Source organism: Ips typographus, linkage group LG16 (genome assembly GCF_016097725.1).
Source record: "Ips typographus isolate SLU linkage group LG16, UJ_Ityp_2.0, whole genome shotgun sequence".
Taxonomy (NCBI): Eukaryota; Metazoa; Arthropoda; class Insecta; order Coleoptera; family Curculionidae; genus Ips; species Ips typographus.
In genome coordinates, this window is record NC_138437.1 from 4,540,077 (window position 1) to 4,555,479 (window position 15,403).

Genomic DNA, 15,403 nt, shown 5'->3' on the forward strand with positions numbered 1-15,403 from the left:
AAATGGTTTCTAAACGCTTCTGGCACTTTAAAAACAGTCTTGACAAGCTTAAGAAGGTTTTAGAGGCTTCTGGGAACTAAAAATGACTTGTAGAGGCTTCTGGCAGGACAAAATAGCTTCTAAACGCTTATGGCACTTTAAAAACCGTCACGACAAGCTTAAGAAGGTTTTAGAGGTTTCTGACAACTAAAAATGACTTTAGAGGCTTCTGTCATAATTAAAACTCTATTAGAAGGTTGAAAATGGCCTGTAGAGGCTGTCATGACAAGCCTAAGATGGTTTTAGAGGCTTCTGGCAGGACAAAATGGCTTCTAAATGCTTCTGGCACTTTAAAAACAGTCTTGACAAGCTTAAGAAGGTTTTAGAGGCTTCTGGCAACGAAAAATGTCTTGTAGAGGCTTGTGGTAGTACAAAGTGGCTTCTAGAGGCTTCTGGCACTTCAAAAAGAGTCATGACAAGCTTAAGTTAGTTTCAGAAATTTCTGATAACTAAAAATTACTTTAGAGGCTTCTGGCACATTTAAAAGTCTATTGGAAGGCTGAAAATGGCTTCTAGAGGCTATCATGACAAGCCTAAGATGGTTTTAGAGGCTTGTGGCAGGACAAAGTGGCTTTTAAACGCTTCTGGCACTTTAAAAACAGTCTTGACAAGCTTAAGAAGGTTTTAGAGGCTTCTGACAACTAAAAATGACTTTAGAGGCTTCTGTCATAATTAAAAGTCTATTAGAAGGTTGAAAATGGCCTGTAGAGGCTGTCATGACAAGCCTAAGATGGTTTTAGAGGCTTCTGGCAGGACAAAATGGCTTCTAAATGCTTCTGGCACTTTAAAAACAGTCTTGACAAGCTTAAGAAGGTTTTAGAGGCTTCTGGCACTTCAAAAAGAGTCATGACAAGCTTAAGTTGGTTTCAGAGAACTAGTTAAAATAGCTAAAATATTTTCCATATAATTTGCTACATTCGTGGATTTTTTGGCAATTCCTTGTTTCAAAGCCAAGACAGGAATCAAAGCAGACAAAAATAACAGAGTTGAAAACTAAACGTATATAGGGCGATTTACTATTTACGTGTATAGTTGTATTAGGGCTAATACTCGTTTATTCGTAATTTTATCCGACGCAAATTCCAAATTCTAGAGCTGTGGGAATAATAAAGGAACCTGCAGTAGAACATGGTCTCGTTTTACCTGAAACAAACTCGTAAAGGAAATAAGATTATTCTGCATTCTTATCGCAGTCATTGCGCATCTCTTTTTAACTTTAAGGGCTCTGTTTTGCGTAGAGATGGAGCTCGGTCCTAATACCAGTATCTAATAATTTAAATTACCTGTAGTTGGTTTAATGCCTGAGCAAGACCATAAAATGTGTACTTTAACTTGACAAAATGTTGTTCAAATAAATAGAGATTACTTACTACTCAGTCAATGTTTTGTAATAATCCTAAATCACAAAGTTTTCAAAGGAATGAACATTCTCATTTTATAACCTAACCTGACAATTAACTCAACTAAACATATTTAATTATTAATAATACTTAGTTTTGACATTAAGTAAACGTAATCCTTGAAAGAAACACGAAACTTCTGGCAAGTTGTTTTTAAAAGTAAAGTTAAAAACCAATAATGCGTAATAATGAACTGACCTTCCATTTAAATAATAAGTATCCTGAAAAGTGTTTTAATTAATTATAACTTTACATATGCTCCGGTTCCATTAAATAAATTGGTTTAATAGGTTAATGTTATTAAATTAGTTAATTAACTAATACCCTACATTTCTGCGTGACATTTTAATGGAATCTTTTAGAAAACTGTTTCAATTATTAGCGATATAACAAAATTGGCACTTTTTGATCATTCCTTCCTATTATGATAGATACACGCATTTCGTGGAATTTTCAGCAGAAGCTTCGACAGTGCAATCATCTCCATTATGCTGATGCGGAATTTTCAATATCAATAAAGGCTTTGGTAAGTATGTAAATTACAGTTCAATAGCCCACACTCAACATATGAAATTTTTTTTATGATTTTTTTTGTTGACAAAGAACGTGTGGAAGAAATTTCAATTCTCCTCATGTGTGGATCGTTTTTCTTTGAGGCCAAATATCACTATATCCCCGATATTATAAAATCAATAAAAAAGTTATTAAGGGAACGAAAGAGTCCATGATTTTTGGAGTATGGGATCGTTAGAAAAATACAAAAGAGGTTGCTTTTCAACATTTAAAAACTGGAAGGGAACTTGAATAAGTGAGAGTTGGATGTTTATACAGGTTTTGTGAGTATTTTTACGCTTCACAAAATTGTCTATAAGGATATGTTGACTGTAACTTTTTGTTTGAGACTTGTTTAGCTATTTTCTTTGTTTAACGGACCTAAACAAACAAGACAACTTTTTCATTAACCAACTGAATATTTTTACCATAGTGTAAATTACTTTATTAAGTTGTATATAGGGGTTCTACGACAAATTGTCCTGTCCTAAGATCGATTAGGATACGGGATTAAAGTAGGGTGTGATCGGCTTAGTCCTTTGTGAAATATTTTAGGGCCATTATAAATAGCAGCCAAGCGTGAGTTGTTAACTTTATCAAATGGAGTTGGGCATCACGTGCGTGTAGACTTTTTTAATTACGGTAATTTCTCTGGCCATATTTTCCAACCAATAATTAAGAAAATCAACACACGAAATCTGAAAGGACGTAATAATATAAATTACAATATTATGTTTTAACGGAAGAAAAATGTATGTTACTAATTTTATGTGACTTTTACTTTATTGTGTACAATATTGATTATTAAAGCAAATCCAGGACATTAGCTACGGTAGCTCTTCACACTTTATTCTGGCATTGCCAGATGCCAGAAAATATTTTTATTTTTCTGTGACTTTTGGTTTAACCGGAAGTAGGTGTCTAGTAGGTAGTTCTGACACCAAAAACAGTTTTGACAATTTGAATGAAATGTCAAAACTGACAAACTTTGCCCAGTTTGAGGATAAACTTCTAAAAATCACAGTTTGGAACAGTATTCTTGAAGGATAATTTTTTTTCTATAACAGAATGACTTCTAGAGTCTTCTGGCATTTCAAGAACAGTCATGACAAAGCTTTCGAAGGTTCCAGAGGTTTCTGGTAAATAAAAATGACTTTAGAGGCTTCTGGCACATTTACAATTCTATTGGAAGACTGAAAATGACTTTTAGAGGCTGTCTTGACAAGCTTAAGAAGGTCTGGCAATTAAAAAATGACTTGTAGAGGCTTCTGGTAGGACAAAATCTCTTCTAAACGCTTCTGGTACTTTAAAAACAGTTTTGACCAGCTTAAGAAGGTTTTAGAGGCTTCTGACAACTAAAAATGACTTTAGAGGCTTCTGGCACAATTAAAAGTCGATTGGAAGTCTCAAAATGGCTTCTAGAGGCTTCTGGCACTTCAAAAACAGTCATGAAAAGATTAAGTTGGTTTCACAGGCTTTTGGCAACTTAAAATGGCTTTAGAGGCTTCTGGCACAATTAAAAGTCTATTGGAAGTCTCAAAATGGCTTCTAGAGGCTATCATGACAAGCCTAAGATGGTTTTAGAGGCTTCTGGCAGGACAAAATGGCTTTTAAATACTTCTGGCACTTTAAAAACAATCTTGACAAGCTCAAGATTTTAGAGGCTTCTGGAAGTACAAAATGGCTTCTAGAGGCTTCTGGCTGGACAAAATGGCTTTTAAATGCTTCTGGCACTTTAAAAACAATCTTGACAAGCTCAAGATTTTAGAGGCTTCTGGAAGTACAAAATGGCTTCTAGAGGCTTCTGGCACTTCAAAAACAGTCATGACAAGCTTAAGTTGGTTTCAGAGGTTTCTGACAACTAAAAATGACTTTAGAGGCTTCTGGCACAATTAAAAGTCGATTGGAAGTCTCAAAATGGCTTCTAGAGGCTATCATGACAAGCCTAAGATGGTTTTAGAGGCTTCTGGCAGGACAAAATGGCTTTTAAATGTTTTGGCATTTTAAAAACAATCTTGACAAGCTTAAGAAAATTTTAGAGGCTTCTGGCAACTAAAAATGACTTGTAGAGGCATCTGGCAGGACAAAATAGCTTCTAAACGCTTCTGGCACTTTAAAAACCGTCACGCCAAGCTTAAGAAGGTTTTAGACATTTCTTGCGACGAAAAATGACTTTTAGAGGCTTGTGGCAGAACAAAGTGGCTTCTGGCACTTCAAATAGAGTCATGACAAGCTTAAGTTGGTTTCACAGGCTTCTGGCAACTTAAAATGACTTTAGAGGCTTCTGGCACAATTAAAAGTCTATTGGAAGTCTCAAAATGGCTTCTAGAGGCTATCATGACAAGCCTAAGATGGTTTTACAGGCTTCTGGCAGGACAAAATGGCTTTTAAATGCTTCTGGCCCTTTACAAACAATCTTGACAAGCTTAAGAAAATTTTAGAGGCTTCTGGCAACTAAAAATGATTTGTAGAGGCTTCTGGCAGGACAAAATGGCTTCTAAACGCTTCTGGCACTTTAAAAACCGTCACGACAAGCTTAAGAAGGTTTTAGAAACTTCTGGCAACGAAAAATGACTTGTAGAGGCTTGGGGCAGTACACAGTGGCTTCTAGAGGCTTCTGGCCCTTCAAAAAGAGTCATGACAAGCTTAAGTTGGTTTCAAAGTTTCTGATAAGTAAAAATTACTTTAGAAGCTTCTGGCACATTTAAAAGTCTATTGGAAGGCTGAAAATGGCTTCTAGAGGCTGTCATGACAAGCCTAAGATGGTTTTAGAGGCTTCTGCCAAAACAGAATGGCTTCTAAATGCTTCTGGCACTTTAAAAACAGTCTTGACAAGCTTAAGATTTTAGAGGCTTCTGGCAACTAAAAATGACTTGTACAGGCTTCTGGAAGTACAAAATGACTTCTAGAGGCTTCTGGCACTTCAAAAACATTCATGACAAGCTTAAGTTGGTTTCAGAGGTTTCTGACAACTAAAAATGACTTTAGAGGCTTCTGTCATAATTAAAAGTCTATTAGAAGGTTGAAAATGGCCTGTAGAGGCTGTCATAACAAGCTTAAGATGCTTTTAGAGACTTCTGACAACTAAATAGGTTCTAGAGGCTTCTGGTACTTTAAAAATAGTCTTGACAAGCTTAAGAAGATGTTAAAGGCTTCTGGCACTTCAAAAACAGTCAGGACAAGCTTAAGTTGGTTTCAGAAGCTTCTAGTTACTTAAAATGACTTTAGAGGCCTCTGACACATTTAAAAACAATCTTGACATTTTTTCAAATCATTTTTACTTTCTATTGACAGTTATTGATAATTGCTAGAAGCTATCTGTCAATGCCAGAAACTATGTGACAATTGTCAGAAACTATCTAGCTTTTCCAGAAATTATCTGGCATTCCTCTAATAACAGATCTGATATTTTGATGCAACATTCATGTTTCCCTACAAAAATCTCTACCATCAAAACAAAACAAATAACTTGAAATTATGTCTCTAAAACGAAAAAACGAACTTGAATATCCACTAGATATTTTGCCAATTTTCTTGAATAGTTATTTTCTCTTTCAACACACTTTCCTCTCGGAAACTTGGCACTGTCACTATTAGTTTAAGCTGGGATTTTAAGCTCCTCTAATATGTAGAAACCATTAAATATACAGGACCCTGAAAGCTACATGAGTACGTTTGCAGACAACAGTTAACCGCATACTCGGATGTATAAATTACATATTACATAATGTTAAGGCAATAAGTCACGAATAGTGAATTGAACAAAGCAAATTCGACACCTTCTGAAATCGTAATTCATGTGTTTGTCTTCTAAGTAGATATTAGAGAAAATTACTCTTTTTAGTTAATGCAATTGTATTTCAACCTTCGCTCTAAAAACTAGTAATCATCAAACTTTTTAAAGTAGCATTTCAGGGGGGTGTTGTTTTGATATAAAATCCGCAAATTTCGATTAATATTTTTTTAGGGTTGGGGGCATCTGATATATTTGCCACATATTTATGGGCAATTTCTTTAAATCCATGTTGGGGTTGCCGAAGCAGTAAATCGAAGCCAGAAGCCAAGAACAACGACAGAGTTTTCTCTATTCTTTCATTTCTGGAAAGATATGGATGTATATTTTCCCACTAGTTCGAGGATCCGCAAAAGCGAATTCGGAGCCCTCGCCCTTTGTTCCCTTTAAGGGTGGTATGACGACTGATAAAATCTCAACTCGATATATATTTGCAGATTGAGACTTGATAAAAGAAATTGAAGCTGGTTGATTTATACGTCTCGTTAAGGAATATGGTTAACAAAGGGTATTTCAGTTCAAAATAAATAAAGCTTTTAGGGAGTTGGGGAAATGAAATTTTTCCCTGCATTACAATTATTTAACCATGATGCAGCTAAATTTATTCCTTTGGTGGCACACCCACAGTCGTCCCCACAAGTTTGCATTAATGGAAAATAGCAGGCAGTTTTCTGGAGGGTTGTTTGCAGAATTAACGACTCTCCCTCTTAATAGTGCCTAAACCGGATGTGGATTTGCCGATGTTATAGAGGAGAATTCCGTTCCCAAAGCGCTCTTACTGCCACTGCTATATAGTCAATAGGCGAATGGAGGAGTGGTGAATTAAAGTGATTTTAGAATTGTTTTGTTAGTCGATGTTGGCGACAATGGCAAATCTTATTTGCTTTTGTACAGTAAAACACCCGTGTAGTTCATCATGTAAATCTATCGATTGCAGTTTCACGGTTCTGCTAAGACTAAACGAGCTTTATTATTTAATATCTCCAGCCGTTTAAATGTCGTTTGCGGTTATTAATAATCAAATAGTCCAGGTTCTGAATAATTTTAAAGCGATTCAGGGAAGAAATGGTTGCTCACAAATATAATTTGGAAATGTCAATATTGTAAGCTTTATCCTAAAACTTTTTGAATCAATCACTCTCGCCGTATGAAACGCTGTTTTGGGGATATATCCATCCAACAGCGGTGATATGTATTAAAAATATATTCGAGTTTAATTCCTATTGAAAGTTTAATGCTTATTTTGTTTGGAAAACGTGTTATTTTATCCGAACTCACATTTGAGTCACAATAAGAGGCTTAGTTTTTTTTAAAAATACAACTTTAATATTCATAGCAATAATTACTCACAAATCCAATTAAAACTAAATCAGACAAGCATTGAAACGTCTTGCTATTTTCTTTTGTCACTGTACGATTTATATTTTTTTAAACAAAACTCCCTCCATCTTCCAATAAATAAAAATGGACACATTCACATGCTAACTACATCTGCTGCAAAAATGCAACAGTCTGCATAAACGAAACAATTTGAAAGGCATATGTTGAAATATTGTGTAGACTTCCTTATTTTGCATCTGTTCAGTACTATCAATTTAACTCGCTAAAAAATGCGAATTACTTTATTTTCTTTCTATATATCCTTGTTATAATAATAACCGCTAACATAAGCCAGATAACCGATTAGTTGCAACCATAATTCAAGCAAATCTTACGATGGTAAGACACTTCTTATTAAAGGAAAAATGGCAAAGCATTTGCAGATAGCGTTCTCCATTAAGGTTTTGATCGTGCGTAATAGACTAAAGGAGGTGATTATTTAAAAGATTATCTATTGTAATTTAAAGTAGCATTTGATTTAGTACTTAATTAATTTTTATCGCCGCACCAAATATTAAATCCCAATTTTCTTAAACGGTTTTGTTCTGAGATTTTATAGGAATTATTCTTAACCTTGATCCTTAAAATAATAGAAAGCACACATTTATAATCCGTTGAATATTGGTTGATTTACACAGGTAAAATTATTATTTAGTCAATGCTGTTAGATATTAATTATTTTGTTTCTTATAAAGGAAGGTTTTTAGCAAAGTTTTGTGATTTCTATGCTTTTCACTTACTTTGAAACAAATGTTCTGACATGCATTTTCAACGTAGATTAAAAGTTTCCTGACAATGAAAATGTAACAATTGTATATTTAATTGAAATGTTGACTAAACATTTTACTTAGTTGATTTTGGTAAAGTTTTTACCAATTATTTCTGACAAGTTCAAAAAGTGATACTAACCTAACCTACGTAAACCAAAAGCTTTCTAATTTCTCTCAGCAGCACAAAAAAAATATCACAAAATGTATGAATACATATTTGACTTGAGAAGTACAATAACAAACTTACTAATAATACATAATTTAAACGGAAATAAACTATATTTACTTCCATTTGATTTTATTTGATCTAATTTGCAACACTTCTTGCTTATATTTGACTATTGACCATTGAATGTTCTCTGGAATGTCTTAATTATCATTTTGACAATCTGATTAATTTGACAGACATTCAACACTCGTTTTCAGGTTGCAATATGACAACTTTGATACACAATCTCAATTTGACAGCTTATTCTGTTACCTTCGAGTGATATTCGAATACTTTCACATTTTTAAAGTAAAGTGGCAAATTAAAGTTTTTGATGACGTATAAACAGCTGGTTTTGACACTTTTGAATTTTTGTAGTGTCAATTTGACACATGATTTCTTTGTCAGATATAACTGTGTAAAGTTTGACAGCTGTCACTTTGCCACAACCAGCATTTTTGACGTTTTAAGAGAAATATCAACAATTTACAGACTAACCTAGATTCCATGTGCAATATCTCAAAAACTGAACGAGTTGAGATGAAATTTTCACCAGTGGTAATAAACACTACATTCAAACCACTCTTATTGCACCCCTGTATACATAACAGTACATACATTAGTATATAACCCCTTATTGTATAGTAATAAGTATAATAATAAGACATAGTTCGTGAAAAAGTGAAAATAGATTGATTTAGCCTATAGACAAATTAAGTTAGTGTTATTAATTATTAGAAATTATTTTTAAAAAATCGAATTTTTCTAGACGTTTTCATAGTCTATTTTGCTGGTTTTTGGCCCTTTTACCATCAAATCCAACACAAACAATAACTAATTCTGCAGAGAAACATATTTTTTTATCTATCAATCATTAATACTGAATAATACTTATAATTGACGATAACTATAGAAAACCCTGGACTGTCAGCATTTTCTACCGTTTTTTAAATTCAGTAAATTATTGCGGAAATAAAATCAGTCAATTTGTCCTGCGTTTTATTTAGTTATTATACAGGGTGTCCTGTTTGAAATAATGCATTGATTGGAATTAGTTTCCATTGAAAATTTTACCCTATATATCTCAAGAACTGTACGCTTTTTGTACAGCACATAGTGGGTGGTAAAGTAAGCCATGACAAGCTGAATCAAGTGACGTAATAATATACAGGGTGTCCTATTTGAAATAGTGCACTTTGTGGCCTTTGGACACACCAACAACCGGTTGAACTGTACACTTTTTAAACAGCAGTAGTTAGTGTGTCGAAATACGTCAAATGGTTTAATTTAAACACACTTACATAGACATAGACATAGTCTATAAAGTATGGAATAAATTCGATTAAAATTTAGGGAGTTATCTTTTATTTATTAATAATTTATTTATTTACCTTTTATTTTTTTTTGGGGGTTTAAGCACCCCCACATTATGCAATACAAGTTAAACAATATCTTAACGAAGTAGCATTTCCCAACAGATCCCAACAGAAGGCGTGGATCCATTGGCCTCCAAGATCTCCTGATCTCAATCCTTGGGATTTTTTTTGTGTAGCCAACTCAAACATTTTGACTCATCAATTGACGACTTAAAAATTAAAGTTAAAAGTATGCTAACATTAGTCAAGAAACCATAAATAAGGTCTAACGTGAATTTATCGATCGTTTGGGATAATGCCAGGCAGAAGAAGGGTTTCAGTTTGAACATTTAATTAACTAAATAATTATTGTTTTTTGTTATTAAACACTATTTTCAATAAAACATGTTATATTTTTCAACTGTTATTATCTCAAAAACAGCTGAATATCGACATAGGATATGCTACATGAAAAATTTCCAGAACTTTACGTATAATCCATAATTGCAATAAAAAATGGGGGTTCTCATCTGAAATTGTCAGCTCGAAGGTCATCTCAATTTTGGGACACCCTGTATATTTATTTATAACATACGTGTCACTATGGACACACAGTACATAGTAAACAGGATGCATGGATTTTATATTTATTACATGAAAAATTATATTTTTTTAATTCTATTTTGTTTGCTTATTATTACTGCTTTTCTCTCATTCTTTCTTCTTTATTGTTGTCGTTATCTAACAAATTATTGTTATGATTACAATAAAAAAAAGATTTGATCGATAACCGTATAATAGCCAAATATAAAAAAGTTTAGAGTGGTTCATGCCGGAAATTGACCAAAAAGGTTCAATAAAGCCAAAAGCAGTTCCTATAAAGTAGCTGTCAAAAATCGGTTTTCCACCTCAGCGATATAAATCAAACTAATGCGATATAGAGGAAAAGATATCTGTAAATGTGTGAATTGCCGATTCGATCGTTTGCCGCATGACGAATTGAGAAAAACAAAGCATGCCGGTCCCATGCATTGGAAGCAAAACACACATTCATATTTTGGAACCGAATCGAGGATCGAGGGTGAACGCCATTTTTCTTATTGCTTTCGATTTACTACGTCGACAACCCCAGTTATTGAAAATGTCGTAAGTCAAAAAGCATGGTTTAGAGAAATTGCTACTAAATCAGTTCTTTTATGCCACGCAAATTACTTACACGCTTTTTGTGCGCTGTTATAGAAGATTGAAAAATGCCCGGCCACATAGAAAACTGCTTATTCGCGAGTGTTTATCAAGCCGACACTTTGTTGGACGTATGTATCTTTTTATCTAAGCTGCTCATCAAAAAGAATGGGAAAGCGGAATTTTTGGTCATTTTTGAGCGCACGTTTCTTCAAATTTTAATAATTTTTTTTGAGGACTAAAAGGTATTTTCTTCCTCTCTCTGATGACCTAAATAATCTTTTTCAAAGTTTTTACAGATCCGAGTATACAGGATGTGGCTGAGGTGCAGTCAAAAAATGAAAAATTTGGTCTAACGCCATTTCTCGCACAAAATTTGTTCAAAATAACTTTAATCGAGTCTTGTGGTTAATATGTTTAGATTTTTTCGACAGTTTGGTGATTAAGGGCAGTTTACAAATTTTATTGCAATATTTCAAAAAATTAGGGCTATTTTTACATTTTAACAATTTTTTTTACTACACAAATTAATTGAAAAGAAGTACTTCATATTCCCACAGTGAGTGTAAATATTAAAGTAAAACACGTCAATCTATACAAAATTTATTAAATAGCTGTAATCTACTATCTGGTGATAACGTCTAGATATATAAATTGAATCATTAAACAAATAGTGTGCTTCTGTATCCAATATCATTATTTTCCATTAAAATCACTGAACCTGCCAAGATTTATGATTAAAATATGATTTTGTTTTCAAAGTTTTATTTGGGTCACCCTGTATAAAGCAGATTTAGCTTTTTACTTAAATTGGGTAGTTAACCTTGCTAATCCTTTTCTTTTCACAAAAGATTTAAAAAAATGGTTAAATTAAAAGCAAGAAAAGTAAAAATAACCCCATTTTTGAAATTTTGCAATAAAATTTGTACACTGGCGAAAACGTCTAGACCGCAGATTACACCCTGTATACTCGGATCCGTAAAAACTTTCAAAAAGATTATTTACATCATCAGAAAGAGGAAGAAAATACCTTTTAATCCTCAAAAAAAATTTTTAAATCGAATGAATCAATTTAAAGAAACAGCCGCTCAAAAATGACCAAAAATTTTGCTGTCCCATTCTTTTTGACGAGCAGTTTATTACATGGCTCGCCAAATTTGCATGTTCAAGCTAATGGATTCTTACACGTAAGCGTTCAGGTCCTGTTAAATTTCCCGTTAAACTATTTAGTCATCGTAGTCCCTCAACGCAAAAACAACTTGTAGATAGGCAGACCATATTGTTTTTCTTTAAGCACTCTACGAGAAAAAAATAGCTATACAGGGTATCACAAATTCTATCTCAGAAACTATAGTTGATAAAGCTTTAGTTATATGGAGGAAAATTTTATTGCTAAATAATTTGGAAAAAAAAATTCAGAAACATTTTCATTACATCCGGAGATATTTTACACAAACCGAAAAAATCAAATTCCTATTTTATTTTTTTACCACTTTATTATTGATTGTTTTGGAAACTCAATGGCACCTTCTGGAAGCACTTATTCAAGAAAATAGTTTTAGTTTTCAGTCCCGACGTTTCGTTTTTTAGTTACCATAATCAACTTCAAATTTTCAAATACGGACTTGGACTTTTTATTTCGTTTTTTAGTAGCTACAGACCTCCCGAAACTAATAATAACAATAATTGAAAGAAGAATTGAAATTGATATGTTGTCATAATGAGTAGATAATTTAGTTTGATATAATTCAATAATTAGGTTCCTTCGAAAAAGAGAGAGAGTTTCTTATGGTACTTTTAATTCATTTAAAAAAATTGTTTTGTTAATTATTTATTTTTCAAACACTCTCATATGTGTTAAAAAGAACAAAACCTTATTATCAAATCATATAAAACTAAATTATCTACTCATTATGACAACATATGAATTCCAAAAGCATATTAAAAAAACAAGTTTCTAAGTACACTAGGTATAATTTTTGTGATCATATAGATTTGATGATGAATTGATGTCTGTAGCTAGTAAAAAACAAAATAATGAATTTTCTGAGATAGCAATACCCAGTATATACGATTTGCGACCTAAAACGAGAAAAGCTTCAGGAGGCAGTTTCCTAAATCCGAGGCAAATTTCCTTTTTATGCCGGTCCCCTGATTCATATCTTCCCAACGCCACTATGACAACCGATAAAAATCGCAAATCTAGATGTATTTGAAGGCCGCTTTTACGAAAACACAATGCAACGACCGTTATAAACAATTTTTCCATATTCGCGCACACAGATGACTATAAATCTTTCATAATTACCTTTTGTTTTATGTTTCGCGACTCTATATAAGAAGCCATCGTTAATCCTTTAATTCCAGTTTTATAGCGCCCGGAAATATAAAACCCTATTTTTGCACTGTCACTATCTACCCAAAGCTGCCGCCATAGATGTAATAAAAAAGCGATTTTACACCAAACCCCAGTTTCTTACGCGTCATAAATTAATCCGGCCTTTTAATACCCTTGTTACAATTAGGGGAGTCTTCTAGGGAGTTTCACAGCAGCAATACTATGAAAGTTTTTGAATTCCTCGCAAAATTCTAAACATATTTTATAAAACATTGCATATGTCAAAAAGCAAAGGTTTTCGAGATATTGATATTTTAATTTTTAAAAAAGTGGAGTGGAAAAAATTTTAAAAATTTTAAAAAATTTTTTCCACTTTTTTACTTATGAAATGACCTAACCCCATTGGATTTTTTTCTTTGGGGGTAGTTAAAATCAATGAGAATTGAGAATGCAATTCTGAGCTTCCAAAACTGTGAAGACTAGTCAGAATTAGTGACGTGACTTTCGAAATGTAGTTTGAAGGTTGAAAATTTGGTCAATTAAATTTAAACTGTTGCAAAAGGTGAAAATGTATGAGACATATCACGTGACTAATTTTTGAGCTTGCAACACTGTAAAAGCCAGTTGAAATCTGTCAAAAACAGTCACGTGACCTTTAAAATGTAGTTTAAAAAATATATACTTAACAATTCCGTTCTTAGACAAACTCAAGTGAAAAAAAGAATTTTTAACACATTAAAAAGATAATACAAATCAAACCAAATAAATACAAGACACTCTTGTTTGGCTACCAACATACTATAATACGTACGTTTAAGAACCTCCATAAAAAACAGTAATCCATAAAAAACCGGGAAGTGTACTGTCTAGGGAATTTATTGCAAACAAGGGACTAAGACTGGAACATTGCATATTCTTTACAGTTTTCCCGTTTTAATGGAATGGAAAAGGGTGTTATATTTTCCCCTCCTTGACAAGGGGCTTCCAAAAACAAAAAAAAAGTATTAAAGTTTTATTAAACTAAGCATTCGTACTCGGAAAAATAAAATCTAGCGCTTTAAAACGCGATTAAATTCACAACTAGCTTAATTTTGACTCGAATATTTAGTGCGCTAATTTACGGGCCACAAAATCGTTTTGATGTCCAAAAGCACATTTTAAAGCCAAGTTTCATTGCAAACTGCTGTTTAATCTCTAAACTAAATCCAACTTTAATGTTGCAAAATTCTCTCAGGATGTATCATATGGTGCTAGTGTACGAAGTATGTTTGTCGTCAATAGAAATTTGTCATAAAATCAAATTCAAAAAGTGAAGAGAGTAAGAGTTCCCTTAATGAGAAATTTGAGGGTATTTCAAATATGTAAGTAATTTTACTCCCCTGTAAATGGACAAACTAATATGTATAAATCATACTATGGTATTTTACATAATGTACATGTATAAAATTATGTGTAATACATAAGACTGTACATTTTGACCTGCATTTTTCGTAAAAAAAGACCTTCAGACTTAACTACTAAAATAATTTTGTTTGATCGATAGACAAAAAAGATATGGAATTTCGGTTGAACTCTGGTTGGACAAAATATTTTTTCAAGTCCATATAAATGGAATTAGATTTGTTGTATATACATTTAAGAAACTTGGAAAAATGATGCTCGTGATTTTTCTTCTAAAAGAAATCTAAAAACAATTCAAATCATTTGCGGATACACAAATCATATTTTGTTTGTGAGTCTACTCTACAAATCAAAAATGTTTTTGAAATTGCTTGATTTTTGGAAACCAGTCTACATCCAAAGCATATTCTGCACTAGTGACGTATTTTATTTTATTGTAATTTAATGAAAGTATTGTAAATACAGTAGAAAAGCAATTAAAATCGCTTTCGTATGGTTTCGTGATTATTTTATGGAAATATCCTTTATGCTAATAAAGATCTCAAATAAAAGACTAATCTCAGATATTTCTGAGTGAGGAAAATTATCAATTCTGTCAGACACAGACGCTTATTTGAGGTAAATTATTAAACCGGCAGTCTCTTTTATATTAAAGCCAGCGAAAATTTATGCACATATATTACTGGTTTGAAAAGACGAAAAACTCTCTATATTGACTTTAACCGAGTTGTTATTTGCGCTGCGATTTTCGTTCTTGTTCTGAAAATAGGAGTCTTAAGGAGTTTTATCTTTACATTTAAGTGACATTCACAAGCAATATAATTGAGACAAAGGTTTTTATGAAATCTAATTTAAATATAAAGCGCAGACGTGTCACAAAAGCACCGCACAGTTTCGGGACAAACAGTAACCAATTATAGCAAATTAAGCTTTGGTGCGCCAAAGTGCTTAAACAGAGCAGATCTTGCTTTAAAGTGTTTTATGA

General features: G+C 32.8%; 1 protein-coding gene across 3 annotated transcripts in view; it reads right to left on the reverse strand.

The window, feature by feature from the left end:
• LOC145738956 (uncharacterized) overlaps nt 1–15,403 on the reverse strand; it is a 57,565-nt gene that overhangs the window by 26,386 nt on the left and 15,776 nt on the right. The window contains exon 1 of one of the 3 annotated variants that reach the window (XM_081994167.1): nt 10,714–10,771. The exons of the other annotated variants lie outside the window; for them this stretch is intronic. The gene's annotated coding sequence lies outside the window, so the exon portion shown is untranslated. Of the gene's footprint in view, nt 1–10,713; nt 10,772–15,403 lie in introns of those variants that run through there. 3 annotated transcript variants of the gene reach the window in all.